The sequence below is a fragment of the Camelina sativa genome, chromosome 20 (genome assembly GCF_030686135.1).
Source record: "Camelina sativa cultivar CO46 ecotype springtype chromosome 20, ASM3068613v1".
Taxonomy (NCBI): domain Eukaryota; kingdom Viridiplantae; phylum Streptophyta; class Magnoliopsida; order Brassicales; family Brassicaceae; genus Camelina; species Camelina sativa.
The window spans coordinates 26,480,007-26,493,348 of NC_141899.1; the positions used below are offsets into that span (position 1 = coordinate 26,480,007).

The following is a 13,342-nucleotide window of genomic DNA, read 5'->3' on the forward strand; positions in this document are numbered from 1 at the left end:
ACTAGAGCAACTTGGGTATATCTTTTAAGAAATAAAAATGATGTCATTAATGTTTTTCCATCTTTTATACAACATGTTTTTACTCAATACGGAACGAATATTAAGAAAATTAGGACTGATAATGCCCCAGAACTTGCTTTTACTGATCTAGTTAAAACGCATGGTATGATACACCAGTTTTCATGTGCTTATACACCTCAACAGAACTCTGTTGTTGAACGCAAACACCAACATATTTTGAATGTTGCTCGAGCTCTTCTTTTTCAGTCTAGGATACCTTTAGAGTACTGGACAGATTGTCTCCTCACTGCTGTGTTTCTTATAAATAGGACACCTTCTCCTTTATTACAAAATCGCACTCCCTATGAACTTCTTAAGAACAAGAAACCGGATTATTCTTTTTTACGAACCTTTGGCTGTCTTTGCTATGTTTCTACCCTCTCTAAAGATCGCCACAAGTTTAGTCCACGAGCTGATAAATGTTTCTTTTTAGGGTATTCTTTTGGCTACAAAGGTTATAAGGTCTTACATCTAGATAATAATCAGATTTCTGTTTCTCGCAATGTTGTGTTCCACGAAAACGTTTTCCCTTTTATCGAAAATAACTCTGTTTTTCGGTCAACTGACCCTTTTGACATTTCTACATTACCTTTAGATATACCTCATAGCATCGACTATTTTCATAATCCTACATCTCATTCATCCACATTTCATGCATCACCATCGTATGCATCTACTGGTGACTCGTCTGTTAATGAGTCTGTGACTACCGAGATGACCACTGTTTCACCATCAAATGGCAGGCCACGGCGAACCTCTAGAGCACCAGGTTATCTCTCTTACTATCACTGTTCTCTTTTTCACATTTCATCTTCCACTTCTCCCACTTCTCCCACATCTACTTCATCATCCGCCAAAAAGCTTACCACTCCTTATCCTCTTTCTTCTTATCTCACTTATTCTAACATCAAACCACCCTATAGATCCTACATTCTATCTGTCTCTCTCGAAACAGAACCCAAAAACTTTTATCAAGCTATAGCATCAGAGAAGTGGACTGAGGCTATGAATGTGGAGTTGGACAACATGGAGCGGACCCAGACTTTCAATGTTGTCGAATTGCCTCCTGGTAAGAATGTGGTGGGCTGTAAGTGGGTCTACACGATCAAATACTTTGCGGATGGTTCCATAGAGCGTTATAAGGCTCGCTTAGTTGCTAAAGGGTACACTCAACAGGAAGGGGTCGATTACTTTGACACTTTTTCCCCTGTGGCTCGTCTTGCTAGTGTCAAATTAATCTTAGACTTGGCAGCTAAGAATGGTTGGAGTCTGACTCAAATGGATGTTACAAGTGCTTTTTTGCATAGTGATCTTGATGAGGAGATATACATGAGTCTACCGCAGGGGTATACGCCTTCTTCTGGGGTCTTACCACTGAATGCTGTTTGCAAACTAAACAAGTCTATATACAGCTTAAAGCAGGATTCAAGGCAATGGTATCGATGCTTCTCCAAGGCTCTTCTAGATGATGGCTTTTCTCAATCCTATGCTGACAACACACTCTTTGTTAAGGAGAAAGGTATATCTTATATTGCTCTAATTGTCTATGTTGACGACATTTTGATAGCAAGCAACGATGATCAGGCTGTTGCCTCCGTAAAGACTTATCTTGCTAAACTTTTCAAGACGAAGGATCTAGTTCCAGCAAAGTTTTTCCTTGGCTTAGAAATAGCTAGAAATGCTAGTGGCATATCAGTCTGCCAAAGGAAATATTGTCTTGATTTGTTGGCAGATTCAGGCTTATTGGGTTGCAAACCTAATAATATTCCCATGGATCCCAAGGTTGTTCTTACAAAAGAGACAGGGGTTCTCTTATCTGATGAGCGACCCTACCGAGAGTTGATAGGACGATTGCTTTATCTCTACATCACCAGACCCAATATAACCTTCGCAGTGAATAAGTTGAGCCAGTTTCTTTCATGTCCTACGGATATCCATCTACAGGCTGCTCGCAATGTTCTCAAATACTTGAAGAGTAATCCCGGACAAGGACTTTTCTACTCTGCTTCTTTGAAGGTTTGTCTCAATGGCTTTGCTGATGCAGACTGGGGAACTTGCAAAGACTCACGGAGGTCAATCACTGGTATGTGCATCTTTCTTGGTACTTCGCTTATATCTTGGAAGTCGAAGAAGCAGGATATAGTGAGTTCAAGTAGCACAGAAGCTGAGTATCGGAGTATGGCGCAAACAACGAAGGAATTACTCTGGTTTCGACAGATTTTACGAGACTTGCGCATCACACCAGTAACTCAGACGAAGCTGTTTTGTGACAACAAATCAGCTATTCATATAGCGAGCAATGACGTCTTCCACGAACGGACGAAGCATGTGGAAATAGATTGCCATTTGACACGAGATCAGGTTAAGAATGGTTCTCTTAAGCTTTTTCATGTGAGCTCAGAGAATCAGTTGGCTGATATTCTTACGAAGCCACTGCACCCTGTTCCCTTTCATCATTTGCTCCAACGGTTATCTCTTTCAAGCCTCTATTCTATGTAAGAATTTTCGGCTTGAGGGGGGTATATTGAGTTATTATTGTATAAGGTTTATTATAGTGTATTAGTATAGAGAAGTCTCCTTTAGCTTCCTAACTAATTACACTTGTTGTATAGAGTATAAATACTCTCTATATACTTTCAGATTCATTAATGAGAAATATCTTTTATCCAAAGTTAATAACACATTCCAACGTATTCGATTGTTACTTGTTAAGTTGGGTTTTTATTATACCCAAAAACTTTTTAAGGCTGATAAAAAATATTTCAACTGAGACTGGAACAACAACTTTTGCAATCAATCTTTTATAGAAGAGCTTGTGAGACTGGAACGGAGACGCATAAGGACATCTCCACTGGGAGATACTAATCAAAAGAGTTCTTTAAAAAAATATATAGTAATGAGAGGGAGAAAAAAATGGAAAGAATCGATACTGAAGTTAGTTCCAGAAGAAACGTTCCTCATATTAAAGAAACATGTGTCACTTTTCTAATGGATACTACAAATAAAAAATAAAAAATATATAAATATGATAAAAATAATATATTTTCCTTTTTAAAGAAATGTTGCAACGTTTCTCCGGTGGACTTGGCCTAAGGATATTATGCAGGTTACAGTCACCCAAATTCAATTGAGAGTTCTTTTATTGAAGATATATAGTAGCCTTGAATGGAGTTAATATCTTAGGGATGTGCATTGCTGGTCACTGATGAGCTAGGTCCATTTTCATGTAAGCCTTGGCATGAACTCTACGAGATAGAGATTGAAATTAGCAAGTTAGCCTCCACACTATCTTGCAAATCAATTATTTGATGCCAAATATGAAAGTCTGACTTTATTGAGACACAAAATGTAGGAGTAACTTGATCTGATGGCTGACACTGCAAGTCAAAGAAGTAAAGCTTGTTGTGTAATCTACCTCTGCCAATCATCAACCCCTTTGTAAGATCCTGAATTTCACAACCATAAGTGTCAAACCACAAGCCACATTTAATCTCTGCAGTTAATGAACTCGCACTTAGTAAATGGAACTTGAATTGAGGGATATATAAAACATCAATAAGCAAAAGCTTATCGTTGAGTTTTATATTTCCTAAACCCTGTATTCTCACACCAACACCATTAGCTAGCTTCACTGTTGTATCGTGAATAGGTATCATATGCTGAAACAAGCTTTAATCATGGGTAACATGACGCGTAGCACCAGTGTCAATAACCCAAGAATTCATTTTTTCTGTGTTGTCAGACAAAGAATAGAAATATGATTGATTCTCTGTAGACAATGTGCAGAATATTGAAGGAAAGAATGTACGAGTCATTTGGCAATCCATAGGATTCAGACCCCAAGAACCAGGAGAAGTTATCTCAGTGATAGTTGCAGTCGAGGAGCTAGCGTGAGCATGTCCTGTAGATTGTTGAGGCTGCAGCTTTGAGTTGAGATAAGATACCAAGTATTGTAACTGTTCAGGATTGAGTGTTTTTTCCCTGTCATAGTCTGATCCAGGATCAGTAAGAGCAAGATTGGCTGCCGCTGGTGCATTAAACCTTTGAGCAGAGTTCTGTCTCTGATTTTTTGGTTTCCAACCCGGAGGGAATTCATGAATTTTATAGCATACATCAATAGTGTGTCCATTTAAACCACAATGTGTACAAGAGATTTGAGGTTTCTGAAATCCCTTTGGTTGATACGCATTCATCTGAGCTTTAACTTGGAAAGAAGACGGATTAGGCTTCTTACTGGTGCGTTGTTGTTGAGCCTCATCAGGCTCCAACATGTCACTACAAGAGATATGTACATTGTTAGCGCAGAAAAACTGCTATGGTAGGTATTTCACAGCGAAATCGCAAATGCTGTGACACCGGCAGCCATGGTAGGTGTCACCCATACGATAGCGTTGTTTGCGTATGCTATGATTGGCAAAGATACTATAGCAATATTTTTATGCTATTATTTGTTATTATATAACACGTAGATTTTTGTTATCGTAGGTCCTTATACAATAGCAATTATCTTTTGCTTTGAAATATATTGGTGCAGCATGACTTCAATGCTATAATATATTTTTATACAATAACTTTTGAGAATTATTATATATAATATACTTATAGCATTTTTATTAGATGTAGTATACTGTTTCAGAACAAATTATCAGAGCTATGATATATGAATTGAATTGTTTTTTTTATTGTCCAATTATATTTGTTCCCAGAAAGCTATAAACCTGTTTAAATCTATAAACCAATTAACAGAACAAGTAGAGATTTAAATCATTAAACATAAACCTGTCTCCAATTCAACATTCAGAACAAAAGTCTACAAAGTCATTCAACATAGGTTGTAAAGTCTGAATCCAAAATACATAACATTAGGCATATATATATATATATAAGTTGATTAATTAGCTTAGCCTTAACTAATTAAAACTAGCTAATTAGCTTTGTTATCAACTGAGACTGTGTGAAACCGCTGCCCATTCACAATATAACCTGTATACAACCGTGCACAACTACGAGGACCATATGCCAACCATTTAAGTGTTTCCTCATGTCTGTTGGAATCAAGAGGTATCTGTAAAAAAAAAAAAAAAAAAAATTGATTGAGGACAGGCAAAACTATAGAAACAAACAAGACAAATATATTCTGATCAGTGCTAACTAGCCTGTTCTTTTAGCCATGATGCAAAATTATGAGTATGCAAGCTCCATAAACTTGACACATCTCGTCTACATCTTCCATTTGATTATTGTAGATGCTGCAGATGTTCACTTGGAAGATAACAAAAAAAAACAAGAAGGGTCAACGACAGCCATAATAATTAATATATATAAATAGAAATTTGTGAAACTTGTGGCACTTACTCAACATAAGGATCAACGACAGCCATATTTTGTATGACAGTCATATGGGCTATTTTCTTCTCCGTTTCAGTAAAAGTGATTTGAGTGCCTGCAGATATTGGACGTCCTTCCAGAACCGTGTTGTTCTCAAAGTCAGTGTTTATATCCATCTTTTCTTGAAAATTTGTAGTCTTTTTCAAAAATTCACTACAAAACCGAATGCATTCTTCTGAAAGGTAGCATTCAGCAGTACACCCCTCTGGTCTTGCAGTGTTTCTCACATATTCTTTAAGAACTTTCATATACCTCTCAAATGGGTACATCCATCTAAAATGAACTGGATCACCTAGCCGAGCTTCACGTCCTTGATGTACCGTCAAATGCACCATGATATCGAAGAAAGTTGGAGGAAAATATCTTTCAAACATGCAAAGAGTTTCAACAATCTCAGCTTCCATTGCCAATATCTGATCCCTATCAATTACTTGCTGACACAATGATTGAAGAATGCGCATAAGCGTACAATTGCTACCCTCGGACCTTTGGGTAACAAACCTCTAAGTGCAATTGGAAGAAGTTGTTGCATTATCACGTGATAATCGTGGGATTTCAGACCTGTGACCTTACAGTCTTGTAGTGATACGCCTCTTGATATGTTTGAGCAGTATCCATCTAGGCCTTTGAAATCAAAAAGTCGCCTACAAAATATATTTTTCTCTCCCTTGGACAAAGACCAAACTGCTGTAGGTAAGTATGTTATTTTTTCTTGTGTTTTAGGATGCAATTCCTTCCTAATACCAAGGACCTCCAGATCTTTGCGAGCATTAAGACCATCCTTAGATTTCCCACAATGCAACAATGTCGATACTATACTCACAGCCACATTTCTCTCCACATGCATTACATCAAGGTTATATCTTACGGGTAGCTCCTAACCAACATACAAACAGTAAACAAAAATAAGTCTCAAACAAAGCCTAATTGAAAATAGGAATAAAATAGAACATGTCAGAAGACTTAACACACCTCCCAATAAAGTAGTCTGAAAAAGATTGACCTTTTCTTCCATCTTGATATCTCCTCCTCGTCTATCTCTTCCTCTTCATCTTCCTCAGATTCACTAGATAAATCCTCACTATTAGAACCCAATCCAGTTGATGCCATCTTTTTCCTCTTACATGCAGACTGTTTCAAATTGCCAAAGTTGTTTTTGAAAATTTTTAAGTGTTGAGAAATTTCCTGCCCACTTAATACTCTTTTATTTTTCCCGTGTTCAGCTTTTCCATCCAACCAAGACTTCTTCCACCGAAAATTATGTGTTGGTGGCAGACCCTTTCTATGGCCCATGTAGACATGTTTTCTACTGAACTTCAACCACATACTGTCTGTATTTTTTCCCATATAAAGGACATCCCATTTTACCTTTTACTTTGCAGCCTGCAAGATTCCCATATGCAGGGAAATCACTAATCGTCCATAGCAGCATTGCCTTAAGAGTAAAAGTTGATTTACTAATGGCATCATATGTTAACTCCCCATCGTTCCACATATGTTGTAGATCCTCAATGAGTGGTTCTAAGTAGACATCTATATTATTACCCGGCTGTTGTGGACCAGGAATTAACAATGTAAGCATGATGTTCTCCTTCTTCATGCATAAGTCAGGTGGCAGATTGTAGTTTACGAACATAACAGGCCAGCAACTATACATGGTATTCTTCATGTTGAATGGAATAAATCCAACAGTGGAAAGTCCAAGCCTCAGATTTCTTTCTTCATATGCAAATGAAGGGTATTTAGCATTCATCTGATCTCATGTGACTGAATCCACAGGGTGGCGGAGTTTTCCATCGCCACTCTTGTTATAAAAGTGCCACCTTAAATCCTTAGCCATATCCACAGACCTAAACATTCTCTTAAAGCGTGGGATTATGGGGAAGTACCGTAATACTTTATGAGGGACACCTTTCTTTACTTCTCCAGTATGCATGTTAGTCTTCCATCTTGAAGCCTTGCATTTAAGACAGTTCTCAAGCGTCTGGTACTTTTTTCTGAATAGGATGCAATCATTGACACATGCATGAATCTTCTGGTAACCCATATCAAAGGATTTCAAAAAAAATTTCACCTCATATAGTAGTGATGTGTGCAGCACATTCTCTTCTGGTAACATCTCTGCCAATGTCTCCAACAGATCAATGAAGCTCTTGTCAGACCAGCCATTATGTGTCTTTAGTCTAAACAGTGATACAATAGCTGACAGCTTGCTATGGTTGACACATGATGGATATAATGGTGTTTCAGCATCCACAAGCTTTGCAAGGAACTCATCTTCTTTCAAATCCTCACCCTATGCAATCTGACTCAACTCATCCGTATTAGCAAACTCCTCATCCATATATTCAGCCGCTTGATATAATCCAAAAATCTCATCATTCCATTGACTTTGACTGCTTTCACCATCAACCACTGGATTCAATTCTCCATGATGATACCAATCAGACTGCATCTTATATGCTTCATCCATTCCTCTTGTTACCAGATGATCAAATACATTACTGCTAGTGTGTCGATCTATATTACGGCAATCAATGCAAGGACATACAATCGAATCAACGTCTCCCATATCCACATACACAGCTTGTACAAAATTTGTAGCCCCTCTCTCATACGCAGGATCAGCTCTTCATTTTTTTGCAGAGTTAACGAAAAAAAACCAAGTAAAGACTCCAAACACCTACTAACATCTAAGTTACATAACTAAAATTCTTACCTGCAAATATGCACCCAATCCTTGTCCACCATTATAAGTTCTAACCTTAATTTAAACCTTTAGAACCAATTAACAAACTACTCAAACACATATAATAACTCAAACACATATAATATATAACTCAATCAAAACAATCTCTATAATTTTGTATACTTTACACCAAGCAATCTGAAAACACACCAAAAAAGACAACAAACTCGATTGGTTTACAGAATCAAAGAGAAGATGGTACTAACCTGTTGTGTGATAAGAGAAAGATAAGCTTCAAACTCCCATTGTTTTACTCGACAACACTTGCAAAACAATATAATATTACAGAATCAGTAAAGTTATAACAGATCTGCAGATTCAGAGAACATATGAAGCTAAAACAGATTCGATAACATATCCAACAAACCCGATTTTAAGAAAAACATATCCAATTTTAGGGTTTGAGAGAAACAATGCGGCAATTAGAGAAAGAGGGAAATGAGAGTGAAGGCAAAAAATTTATCTCATAAGGTTTATCGAGGAAGAGGGAAATTAGAGAGAGTGAAGGCAAAAAGTCTTATTTTTGCCTAAGTATTTGGCGGAATTAGAGATTTTTGTTTCCCGCTTATTGAAATTCTATTATAGCATTACTGAATAGCTATTATATGATAACCAAAATTGTAACTTAACTTCAATAGCAGTTGAGCAAACCAAGCTATAACAATGTGCTATCAATGTTGAGTTTTTTTGTAGTGTGTTGTACATATCAGAGAGATTAGGTCGTGGCTTCATATTCGATATTTGCCCTCTGATATTAGCAAAATCATCATCGAGGCCCATAAGAAACTGAGTGATGTGTGTGGTCTCATAATCATCCAATAGCTTCATAACTTGTGAGCACCGACATCCACCATTTTCCATCAGATTCTTAGTACAATCCAAACGCTCCCAGAGAGTGACCTTCTTGGTGTAGTATTCAGATAAGGACATATTTCCCTAACGCAAAGAGTTTATCTCTTGTTCAAGGTTATAGATCTGAGGAAGGTTACTGTAACGCCCGCGTCCCGCGATCCTAAAGAGGGGCAATTTGTTTTAAGGAAATCGATAGCTAAACGAGCTTAAGTAGCTAAGCTACTAGCTCAACCAGCTGGAATATGAGCTTAACGAGCTCCGCGAGCTCGACGAACAAGTTAAGTCAGCTGCGGACAGCTCTCGCACAGCTTGACCAGCTGCTAGGAAGCTCGACCGAGCTCGGCCAGCTGGACAATAGTGGACTGTACGAGTCAGCTGGAGAGCTCGTGTCGGTCAGAGGACGCGGTGACGAACAGGTAGGGACAAACAGGCACGACCGAACAGGCGTGACCAAACAGGCACGACCGAACAGGCGTGACCGAACAGGCACGACCGAACAGGCATGACCGAACAGGTACGACCGGACAGGCGTGACCGAACAGGCGTCATGATCGAACAGGCATGACCGAAGAGGCATGACCGAACCGACACAGACGTTCGGTCATGGCCGAACAGGCACGGCCGGACAAGCACGGCCGAACGTGTGCGATCGAACAGGAACGATCGAATGGTCTCGTCGGATAGGTGCCTTTTGGGACCTAGACTTCGGCCAGGACCCTATAAATAGAGGGCGTTGCCTTCAGTCTTCGAAATCATCGTCCATCCATCGTCCATCAAGTCCGAAGTAGAAAAGGGGGTGCGGCTCGGCGAGTATTCTCGTCCGAACTGATGCGCATGCTACCTCTCTATCAACGGTACGATGAGACGAGCGACGGGTCGACAATTGGGTCGAGCCGATTGAAGGATTAGCGGCAGTTCGGACATGGAGTCGGACTGATCGCAGGACGATCGATGGTTCGATCATAGTGTCGGACCGATCGAATGGTCATTGAGGATCTGCGTCCACGGAAGGATCGATCAAGGGTCGACTGGTGATTCGATCGCTAGTCGGATCGGGCGATCTGAGGATCGACGATACGAGCAGTAGGTCGGATGGATCAGTCGGGTGGTCGAGGAGTCAGTCGGAAGTATCGGCTCGGTCCGTGGATCGGCGATTCGATTATGGGGTCGGATCGTTTGATCGGACCTGGCTCTGACACCAAGACCGACGAGTCGACCGGGTACCAAGATATGACCGATAGGTCAACGGACACGAGTGGTACGGGAAGCCGATAGAGCAACCGTTCACCGTGAACCGAAGGGACTATAAGTCCCCATCCCTAATATGTGCAAAGCCAGTGGGGTTGGTTGGTTGTATGGCTAAGCACAAGGGATGGTCAGGGTAAAGTTATATTCCGCTGCGTATAAAGGTCCACAAAGCAAGGCCGTGAGCCAAAGCTAAGTGGACGGGTTAAAGGATATTCGGCCGGGAATAGGGCCGAGGGGAAGCCGTGACCGCGGACACTGGGACGTCCGGGTTGGGGTCTTTCAAGTTGGTATCAGAGCATGCGTGATTCTGTGGGGACGTATGTGATTATGCTATGTGTTCGGACGAAATGAAATCGCTGATAAGACCGAAAGCATGCTTGGGAACGGGAATGTGTTCGCCACGATGCACCCGTGAATCGAGCGATTGTTCAAAACGTCGAACACATAGCATATCGACCAGAGGGTCGGGAAACAGCGACCAAAAGATCGAGAATTACTAAACCCACCGAATTCGAGGACGAATTCATTTTAAGGGGGGTAGACTTGTAACGCCCGCGTCCCGCGATCCTAAAGAGGGGCAATTTGTTTTAAGGAAATCGATAGCTAAACGAGCTTAAGTAGCTAAGCTACTAGCTCAACCAGCTGGAATATGAGCTTAACGAGCTCCGCGAGCTCGACGAACAAGTTAAGTCAGCTGCGGACAGCTCTCGCACAGCTCGACCAACTGCTAGGAAGCTCGACCGAGCTCGGCCAGCTGGACAATAGTGGACTGTACGAGTCAGCTGGAGAGCTCGTGTCGGTCAGAGGACGCGGTGACAAACAGGTAGGGACGAACAGGCACGACCGAACAGGCGTGACCAAACAGGCACGACCGAACAGGCGTGACCGAAGAGGCACGACCGAACAGGCGTGACCGAACAGGCACGACCGGACAGGCGTGACCGAACAGGCGTCATGATCGAAGAGGCATGACCGAAGAGGCATGACCGAACCGACACAGACGTTCGGTCATGGCCGAACAGGCACGGCCGGACAAGCACGGCCGAACGTGTGCGATCGAACAGGAACGATCGAATGGTCTCGTCGGACAGGTGCCTTTTGGGACCTAGACTTCGGCCAGGACCCTATAAATAGAGGGTGTTGCCTTCAGTCTTCGAAATCATCGTCCATCCATCGTCCATCAAGTCCGAAGTAGAAAAGGGGGTGCGGCTCGGCGAGTATTCTCGTCCGAACTGATGCGCACGCTACCTCTCTATCAACGGTACGATGAGACGAAAGACGGGTCGACAATTGGGTCGAGCCGATTGAAGGATTAGCGGCAGTTCGGACATGGAGTCGGACTGATCGCAGGACGATCGACGGTTCGATCATAGTGTCGGACCGATCGAATGGTCATTGACGATCTGCGTCCACGGAAGGATCGATCAAGGGTCGACTGGTGATTCGATCGCTAGTCGGATCGGGCGATCTAAGGATCGACGATACGAGCCGTAGGTCGAATGGATCAGTCGGGTGGTCGAGGAGTCAGTCGGAAGTATCGGCTCGGTCCATGGATCGGCGATTCGATTATGGGGTCGGATCGTTTGATCGGACCTGGCTTTGACACCAAGACCGACGAGTCGACCGGGGGTACCAAGATATGACCGATAGGTCAACGGACGGTATGTCCGGTAAGCTTCGGACACGAGTGGTACGGGAAGCCGATAGAGCAACCGTTCACCGTGAACCGAAGGGACTATAAGTCCCCATCCCTAATATGTGCAAAGCCAATGGGGTTGGTTGGTTGTATGGCTAAGCACAAGGGATGGTCAGGGTAAAGTTATATTCCGCTGCGTATAAAGGTCCACAGAGCAAGGCCGTGAGCCAAAGCTAAGTGGACGGGTTAAAAGATATTCGGCCGGGAATAGGGCCGAGGGGAAGCTGTGACCGCGGACACTGGGAGGTCCGGGTTGGGGTCTTTCAGTTACTCTTATGAAACTGTCTATAAAGATCTTTCCAAATTCCAGCAGCATCTTGAAAATAGAGAATGCTATCATAGATTTGTTTGGAAACTACATTCAGCATCCAAACCTTCACCATACTATTGCAACGAATCCAGATTTTGTGCAAAGTATCAGATTCATGAGGTCGAGGAAGAGATCCATCAACAAATCTAATCTTATTCTTCGCTTCTAGAGTAGTTCGCATAGTAATTATCCATGTATTATAGTTATCTCCAGTGAGAATCTCAGTTACAATCGACATACCAGGATGATCTCCAGATTGTAAGTAGTATGGATTGTGATAGCTGTCAATCGAATCGGAATCTGGAGGAAGACAAGTCATGGAGGTGTGGACCGGATCTGTTTGTTCGATGCGAGAAGCAGAGCAATGAACAATCGGTGAATCTTCTCCATAATCCTGAGAAATTGCTCGATTCCTGAGTTGTTTGGTTCTTTTCTTCGCCATGACGATGATGATCGGCGGGGATAAGGTTAACACTACAAGCTTAAGCGAAATGAGCAAAGAAGATCAGATTTTGAAAAAAAAGTCCCGAAAAAAGAGAATTTTCTTGAGAAAAATTGTAACAAACTTTTGAATGAGAAAAGAGTTTAATGCTCTGATACCATATTAGAATTAAGAAAAGTTTGTGAATTTCTCATTTAAACAAATGACTTGTACAAGAGTTTATATAAGCTAGATAATTAACGATAACATCATAGACTAACGTCCAACTGAATCCTATGCAACACTCTGCATTAAGTCCCTGCAACAGCCCTGTAACGGCGTTTCTCCGTGTATCCTGATAGCTATACTTCTTGGACTTGCAGTTTCAGCCATCACATCAAGCTACTCCTACATTCTGTGTCTTCGTAAAGTCAGACTTTCATATTTGGCATCAAAGATTGGGTCACCCTTCTACTCAAAAGCTCAAGTCTATTTTAGAGTCTTTATCTGTTTCATTCCCAAAAGAGAATATTGTAGAACATCTTCATTGAAAAGTGTGTCATCTGGCCAAAGAGAAACACTTGCCTTTTGTAGCTCAGAATAATAAGACTAATAAAG

General features: G+C 41.4%; 2 pseudogenes; both read right to left on the reverse strand.

Annotated features, from left to right (window-relative positions):
* Positions 1-3,731: 3,731 nt before the first annotated feature.
* Positions 3,732-12,745, reverse strand: LOC147919408 (uncharacterized; annotated as a pseudogene).
* Positions 5,412-8,220, reverse strand: LOC147919409 (uncharacterized; annotated as a pseudogene).
* Positions 12,746-13,342: the final 597 nt, after the last annotated feature.